The 9,181-nt window shown below is 38.7% G+C and overlaps 1 long non-coding RNA gene across 1 annotated transcript; it reads left to right on the top strand.

The window, feature by feature from the left end:
- The first annotated feature begins 4,447 nt into the window (after nucleotides 1-4,447).
- On the top strand, nucleotides 4,448-6,333 carry LOC131229468 (uncharacterized). The gene is made up of 3 exons (XR_009163351.1): nucleotides 4,448-5,185; nucleotides 5,304-5,430; nucleotides 6,234-6,333. It is a non-coding gene; the product is annotated as an uncharacterized LOC131229468 (long non-coding RNA).
- The last annotated feature ends 2,848 nt before the right edge of the window (nucleotides 6,334-9,181 follow it).

Below are 9,181 nucleotides of genomic sequence, written 5' to 3'. Positions count from 1 at the left end.
TTTTTCACTTCATTCATGAATGTGTAACTTTATGAATAGGTTTGATGGCAAATAAACATTACGATGGGCCCTACAAAAGTTTCAATGGTGAGAATCATTCTCACCGTTGCATCCTGTGGTGTGGTCGACTTGAGGCTTGCACACTAAAATGAAACGAAAAAATGGATGGACAGTGTGGATAAGACCCATACATCACGGTGGCCACTCAAAGCTCATGCCTGTTCCCAGCTGGAGACGTGTGGGGGTAGGACGCAATCCACGTACGTCCTAATGGGGGTATTACCCAGTCTGCGCCCATAAAACAAGCTCCCAACAACTGCGCCCAAAAATCTCTCCTCCTTCACGCAATCTCCTCCCTCCCTCCTTCCCTTCCTATCTCCTCACAAAAACCCTAAAACATCTCCTCCTTCACGCAATTGCGCGCCTCAAGTCACTCTCTGAAGCTTCTTTACGAAGATCCCATTATTTTTCCAGCATCTCAACCATCGGCAGCTGCCATATTAGGTATCTTTCCTACCTTTTTCGTTTTTTTTTTTTCCACAGCCCGATTCACCTGTCATTGACATCGGGCTGACTATCTTGGCCCATGGGTGTAGATGGCTGGTGAAGTTGGAGGTGAGCAGGTGCGAGGGGATCCTATGATGTAAACAGTGTGATCGGGAAGTGTTGCCCATGCTGTAGGAGCTGACGCTTTGTGATCATAGGATGGATGGAGGGTGGATTGCTGCACTGTCATTTTGTGGGAATTTGAAGATGTTGAGGTTGCAGGGGTGTAAGAGGATTGATTCAGATGCTGGGCCCATCGAGCATCTAGGGTTGTGCCTTTAATTGGACCGATTGTAGCTGTAACGGTGCCAGCTACGAGACAAGCAGAGCATGATGGAACTACTTCTGGTCTGTGGGGGTGTTAGAGAGATTGATTTTCAGGTTTACTAAGGATTGGACAATCGGATGTTCGGCATTGCAAGTATTTGCAAGGTTTAAAATTTCTATCCTTTGAAGGATTCTCCTTATTGACAACAGTAGGTCTGGAGTCTGTAATTCTTTCTTGGGAGGAGCTAAGGCTCGGAGTAGTCTCTTGTAACAATATAAATTATGGTGAAGTCACTCCTGCCCTCGCAAGTTTGTTTTCTATTCTGAAAGAGTTCAAATGGCGGCCGAATTTCAGGTCTGTTCTTACATTGAGTCTTGCAGGGATTGGAATGGGTACTAAAGGTGGGAGATTAGGTTACTTCCAGAAATTATTTCAAACTTCATTAACTGATAGGGTAATTAGGTTTTCATTGTCCTTTTGTTAGTGTAAATCTTACTAACTATATTCAATATGTGCAGAGAAAAGCAGTTGTACAACACGTACTTGGGAAGGAACCTTCTGATGTTTAGAGAGATCAAGGTTATTGGTCAATCAGCTGATGATGACCACTTGGTATGCCTTATCTTTCCCGATATGGAAATGTATTTTGGAAATTTGCAATTATAGTTATTTTTCATTTTCTAATATCAACTTTGAATAAAAGTTGACTTATTACAGGTATGGGAGTTGGTAATGAGTCTCCTCTCTGCAGATGATATGAGCACTATTCTTGCTGTGAAACGAAGGAAAATATTAGGATTTGGGATGTGGGTGAAGATGCACAACTAGCATGCATGTTGAGGGAAAGGTAAATGGTTACTAGGCTTTCTTTTGTTTAGGTAAAATTGGTTACAGCCTCCTAGTTATGAAGTCAAAAGGGTAGAATCCCAATTACCAGATCCCGACCCGAAAGCCCTGCCATCCCCTTCTCTGAGGTTACTGCTCACTCGCACCACTGTAATTACAGATCTGCCATAGCCCCTACACCCAATTTTCCATTACGGTTAGACCTGCCATCATATCATTGTTGCTCCAAGAACAACATTCCACATAGGGACTTTGATTGATCTAGACAATTTTTATGGTTGAACCCCCACCTGAAAACCTGTCCTTTTGTATTGGCTTGCAAGTGGATGGCTAAAAAACAAATATTGCCAACTGTCCACACGCAACTGGAAAAGCCCATCCAGTTTATGACTGAGATTTGTGTGTGTGTGCGCGCGCGCGCGTGCCTGTCAGATGAATAATCTGGATTTTTTATGGTTTCTGAGGTATTTAATTATAATTCAAGATTGGGTTTCTCTTTATGAATAACCCACAGCAAGTAAGGATCATATGTAAAATCTTCTTGTTTTCTGTATGAGTATTTCATATTAAGTTTGAATATCATTTGAATATATTGTACCATGATGCATGCCCCTATTAATACAATGGATTCCAATACTATGTATTTGTATTGTATTCATGCTACAAACCTGTACAAATTATGCTTTTCAATCGGTTACGGTGTGGCAATATATAAATGTACTTATCCCATTTCCAATGAATTTATGGCAATACATTCCCAATATGAATTGTATAGCAACAATATTTTCAACCTTGTCAAAACTGCAATCTCACATGTGAAAGAGTAGCCACGGCATTTCCATGACATTACTGAGGTGTCTAGTCAAAATTCCCTTTTTAATTCCCCTCATTTGCTACCTACCTCATCTCCCTCTAGAAGGGAAAAAAAGAAAGGAAAAAAAATTTTGAAATGTTACTGTTGTTGCTAACTGCATTTGGGAGTTGAAGATTGGGGTGAAAAAGGGAGAAAAGAATCCTTACTAATATGGTTTGTGTTTTCCGCATGGACCAGATGCAAATGCATATATATATATATATATATATATATTATATTTAAACGTTGAAAAGTCAAGTCTATGTATAGATTTTATTTTATTTTTTTTGTTGAATTCATGGTGAAATCACTCTGATGTATTTTTCCTCAGTCTAGTGTTTTTTTTTTTTCCCAGTTTGGGTTATATGTAAAAATCCCCTGAAATCAATGTTACGCTATTACAAATCATTAATAGCAATTTTGGCTGTGTTCCTAATGCATCTTTGCGGGTTTGACTATTTAACATTACTAGCTACTTGAAAGCATTTAGAGAAGGACATGCATGGGTTGCTGTTGGATGGAGAAGCGGTTTCTTCCTGTTACCATTTTCTTGTCAGACCAGTTTGTTAATAGATCTATGGGTATGTCATGATATTTGGTGCAACCAAACATTCCTTTGGTTATGTCAGTTACGCAACTGTTAATAGGCCAGGTGTGTTGTTCATTTCGTTCCAAGGTTTGAACTTATGTGGGTCAGGCCTGAAAATATTCAGAATTTCAAAGTTGCTTGGCATAGGTCTTACCCATTCATAGGCTTGATTCTGATGTGTTTGTCTAGTTGCTTATTCATGGGACTGTTTACTGCTCGAGTTTCTTCATGTGGAATGTTTCATATTGCTTACCCAAGTGGACACACATGGCAATGAAAGTCCACGAGAAAAAGATACAATTGATGCCATTGTCAAAGCTAGGTAGTTACTGGAAGCTATGCTATGTGATTTTAATAGTTTGGATCACCTGGACATTTCTGATTTTAAGTTTTGTTGCAGTCACTACCTCTTATCAATAGTTCTGGTTGGTGTTGATGATGGACCTTGGGATATGATGAGTCAATTAGATGACAATATACCTGCTCAGTCTAAATTTGTGAAAATGGTGTTGCCAGTCCAATAAAGTCACATTCATATTGACTCCAGAGATCATTCATCAAGTGGGTGATTTTTCATGTCATTGCTACTTTAATTGCCACTTCATGTTTGCTCAGAACGTTATCATTTGGACTCATCTCTGATTGAGCATGTTAAAGCTGAAAGAAATCTTCTTGCGGAGGTTAACGGCAATTGCATTGTCAAGCTTTATTGTTCTTTCCAAGACGATGAATTCTCATTATGGAGTATCTACCTGGAGCTGATATACTGACTTTACTCATGTAGAAGGATACTTTGACAGAAGATGAGACCAGATTTTATGTTGGGAAAACAGTTCTGGCCTTTGAATCTATCCACAAACACCATTACATCCATAGGTTGCATATATTATTAATTGATTGTGTTCATAGAATGTTGATATACTGAAAACGTTTTCTGGTTATCCTCGATCTGAAGGATTAAACCTTTCTTTGACATTTGACAGGGATATCAAGCCTAACAATTTGTTATTTGATAGATATGGTCACATGAAGCTGTCTGATTTTGGACTATGCAAACCATTAGATTGTAGTAGTTTCCCTAATTTACATGACAATGATTTTGTGTCAGCAAACAAGTATAGTGGGGCTTTATAAAGTGATGGATGCCCATCTGCACCAAAGCAAACCTAGCAGCTTTCTATTTCCTTGAAGAATCATGCTTGCTTTTTCCTTTAGACATTTATTTTTTTTTTCTGTTGGTTAGAAACAGAGTACCTACTGTAAGAGCCATTTTGTTACATTCATTAATGATCAACATGAGGAAGTAGATCTTACCTTCGTTAAACGTATCTTGATTGTAGGTCAACCTACTTGAGTTTCTGTGAAATTCCAAGTATTATCAGCTGTCGGAAGGCCGTGACCATGTAATTCCCATGCATGGATGCTTTCAGATTTCTTCAGGATCAGGTGAATGCATCTCTTCGGGCATCTACATTAGCTGTTAAAGAGAAAAGGGCCCGCCTGGGAACTCTACTCCCATTTGGACCAAAGTGCCTTGGTGGTGATAGCAATATAATGGCTGCACTTAACCCCATCAAGCTGCTGCAGTGGCTGCAGAGAGGAGATTGCAGGATGATCTGTGGTGTGGTTCTGTATCTTCTGGCACTTTTAGTGCAGTAGAAAATGAAACTGGCGTGCCTGAGTGATGACACCTAGGGGATCGGCTGCAGGCTCAAAAGATTCTGTTGTTGTTGTAAGAGATACACATGTGATATGCCTAGATGATGATGGTGTACATTCCACAAAGGTTGGCTTGGATTCTAAGGATGGATTAATGAGCTCTTCAACTTCTGGCTCCATTCGTAGTCATCGTGCAATAGATAGTATAGAGGATAAAGCTAACTGGGAATGCAATGTGTGCAGCCTATTGAATCAGGTAAAATTGCTTCCCTTCATTCGGCATTATACTGTTTGTGGTGTGATTACTACTTGTGACTTCATTTCGTTACTTAAGGTAGCGTTGGGTTTTAATTACAAGGAGGATCCAGAGACTGTCAAGATTGCATTCCAACAATTCTGCACCTGAAAGAATGAATATTAAAAGGTCAATAAAATGTAGATTTGTTTGTTAAATAAGAAAAGCAGTTGTCGGGTTTGTTCATACATATAGCAACAAGACTTTATTTCCTCATTATTTTAATATACACTGCTCATGCCTTTAGATGCTATGCTGCTGCAACATTGGAGAATTCCTAACCAGAACATCAGGAGGGAAAGGCAAAGGCTCTAGCTACAGCATGTAATGAGTTATAGGGATTCTTTAGGAAAGAAGACTTTAGAAGAATGGAGGTTGTTGCATGTGCCTTATTATTATTATTATTATTATTATCATTCTTGCTTTACTTGGAACTATTATGTGATTTCTTCAATCGCAGCTGAGGAAATTCCTGAAGAACGTACCCCTTGATTTGTGCTGTACAGTTGGGTGGTGGTGTCATCCATTGGGTTTGTCAGCCCAACCGTATGATGGTAATTGAGAGGGCAATTTTGGGTGATATCATGCATGGTCGAGTGTATTCTGATCTGAATCCACCAAATGCAGTCCTACTCTGGAACTTATTTTATAAGTCAGAGCTTTGCTAAGCTCACACACATGTGCAATAAAGCTTGTGTACACACCACATGTGCCAGCATGGCACATAAGTTCGAGATGTAATCCATCTACCAGGTTGGTCTGACCTTATACATATTTTCTCAAAATTAAAATCCGGTCCGATCAGCGTGCAGGACCCAATGTTGGAGACGAGCGGATGGGTTAGGAAACTTTGTTCTGGTTTTCAGAGCCATATCTCTGTTTGCAAACTGTGGCTCACCTGACAGTGGAACGACCTGATTCTTTCACTTTGGCATTAATATAGTGGTTCTGATGGATGGTTTGGATCTTGGACCTATCGTGCCATGCGGGCACATGTGTGGCCTTTATGGCACACATTTGGGCTCAGCAAAGCTCTATAAATTAATTCATACCTTTTCTCCAGGCCTATTTTATGAGCTAGATTTCGTTCACGTCATTCTGTGAACTTTGATTTAGTCGAATTCCATTTGTGATGAATTAAACTGATGGGAAGCTATACGTAACATTTGTTTCTTAGGTTATTGGGCAGTTCAATCTTAGTTTTATAATCGGCAAGATTGATCAAGACTTATTTATTGTAGATCAGGTAACTTTGCCTTTTTCTTCATATCAGTGGAAGTCCATATGCACACACTTCTCATGTTTCATAAGCTTGTTTTTCATGCTTATGACAATTTTTTATAAATGGTGTGTTTGGATAAAGGCCTGCCTACCTAGCACCATTCAATTTCTAATTAGATGTTGTGGGATTCTTAAGATAGTGAAATGAACACATACTAAGATCTGGCATTTGATGCAGCATGCTGCAAACAAGAAATACAACTTTTAGCGACTCTTGCAATCAACCATCTTGAACCAACAACCTCTGCTTCAGTGAGTAAGAATATATCTTTGGTTAAAAATATATCTATTAACTTGGTTTTCTATACTCACAATGTGAACCAATATAAAAATCCTATAGTGTAGAAGACCATCAATGTACTTAGGCATGTTGGCTTATTTTAATGCAGTAGAATTTGTCTTTTTGAGTTCATGCCACTTCTAATAGCATTATTATATCACAAAACATCATCATTTGTAATTAGCAATAATAGGTGTATGGATCAAATACCAAGCGAAGCTACGACTATTCTGTTCCTACTTCCAAGTAACAGAGTTTCTTTGCCATGGTTAATTGGGTGATATCTTTGAGAGTTCCAGGCACATGAACAAAGCCAACCACTTAATTGCTAGATATGGTGGCTTCTCCTTTGGCAATAGTTTCATCATGTTACTGCATTTTTTTCCATTTATTTTGATGCTTATATGAAGATTTAGTACATCATATTTAACTCTCCTCTTTTTCTTTTTCTTTTTTTTGAAAGGTAATTAGGTGATATCTTTGAGAGTTCCAGGAACATGAACAAAAACCAACCACTTAATTGTTAGATGTGGCTTCTCCTTTTGCAATAGTTTCATCACGCTACTGCATTTTATTTTATTTTTCCATTTATTTTGATGCTTATATGAAGATTTAGAACATCATATTTAACTCTCTTTTTTTTAAAGGTAATACTTAGCTGTATTTTGACTCTCTTTTAAACAGCGAAACGAGCATAGAATTGAGTTCTGTAACAGGCCATGTTGAGCTGAAGAACGTCAATTTTTCATACCCGTCGCAGCAATTGGTTCCGATCCTTAGCAATTTTTCTCTGAATATCCCAGCGGGGAAGACCATAACTTTGGTGGGCAGCAGTGGCTCTGGTAAAAGCACTGTTGTTTCCCTCATTGAAAGATTTTATGATCCCACTTCAGGTAATTACAACAAGCAACAATCTTTTCAATTTATTTTTTACTAGTTATTTTTACAGAAACCCAATTACATTTATGGTATTTTCCTGTTTTTCTTTCAAATAATTAAAGAAAAGAGGAAGAAGAGAAAAAGCATTTCAAATGTTCATATGTATTAGCTAATTCAGCAAACAAACAAGTAGATTAACCAAATCATACTATTTTAAAAACTGATTTTCAAATTCCGCTAAAAAATTGATTTTTTCCTTGTATTCTCTGTTGGGTGTTCATTGAATGGAATATACTAGGTGGAATGGAATCATCAATGAAACAGTGGATCAACATAAACACCATTGATTTTTTTTATGAAACATTTACACATGTGACATTGAATTCTTTCTTTCAATGCTCTAATTTGAGTAAATACCAATGATTTTTAGGAAATATTTACACCTGATTTTTTATGTTTGGAATTTGGATGATATATTTGATTTTGATTTCTTCATTTTCTTTTTTGCATACTTGCCTTTTCAATTAGGTTGGTTGGTTTAGGGCTTTGGAGAAATGGGTATATCTAGTTTTGGATGTGTGTTGATTAGGCAATTTATTATTATTATTATTTTAAATTTATGACAAATGCCTGGCGGCTTTGATCGTTAAACTCAAGCTGTTGCTGTTAGAAAGACTACGCCAATGGTTTTGGCCATGGACCTCAGCCGTCGCAAACGCCGACGGTTCAAATCCGTCGGCGAGAACCGTCGATGCGCTGTTTCCCAATGTGGTTTGATGACAAAGGTCATTGCCGATGGTTTTTAGCCGTCGAAGTTGCTCTATTTGTTTTGTAGTGACTGAAGAGGACCCACGACCAAGTTGGATAACAAATATAATCACTATGGGCCCCACAAATCTAATACAAATATGCTTAAGTGGGATCCACTCGAATCTATCCCTAATGAGTCGCACATGCTCCTACATAGGTGTGCCTATAGTCGAAAGGCCCACTTGTAGCGAGCCATGTGTGCACATCAAGGGTCTAAGATGGGTGCGAGTTCTAGCCACTAATTATGACTTAAACATGTGTCACGCCCCAAATTCGGAACCCGGGCACAACTACTTCCCAAGTTCCGAACTTGGGTCGGAGAACTTCCTCGCCACTTATTGGACTTGGTGAACAATTAGCGAACTTCCCGAATACCAAACCCAACTCATGGCGGAGGAATTTTTTTCTAAATGGTTAATCTGATTAGGCGGTTACACATTTTGTACATAATATCAACGCATATTGAAGAGACGAACATGTTTGACATATCACACATAATATGCACTACACCAAAATCATTAATTAGGAACGGCTATCTTTTTGGTTTAAAACTGTTCCTAATTCTAATCACTTGCCTATAAATGGATTTAAGAAGTAGAAACTCGCGTGTATTGTAACACCCTGCCCATGTGGGAACTGCTAAAGGACGACACGATTAGACCACTCCTGTGAGGCATACCATTAACAAAATTAACTCGGGTTATGCCACTAATACGGTCAAGTCTGATTATGTTTGGACCGAGCGCAGGCTATAAAGCCAGTCCGCCTGACTATACTTGGCGACTGCCTATACGGGCCGTGCAACGCCCAAGGAAGGGTGGAAAAATATAAAACTTGGGGAGACAGTGGGCCTCACTGGGCTTGTGGTCCGTCAC

This window comes from Magnolia sinica, chromosome 2 (assembly GCF_029962835.1).
Source record: "Magnolia sinica isolate HGM2019 chromosome 2, MsV1, whole genome shotgun sequence".
Classification (NCBI taxonomy): domain Eukaryota; kingdom Viridiplantae; phylum Streptophyta; class Magnoliopsida; order Magnoliales; family Magnoliaceae; genus Magnolia; species Magnolia sinica.
This window is presented reverse-complemented; position numbering and strand designations above follow the sequence as displayed.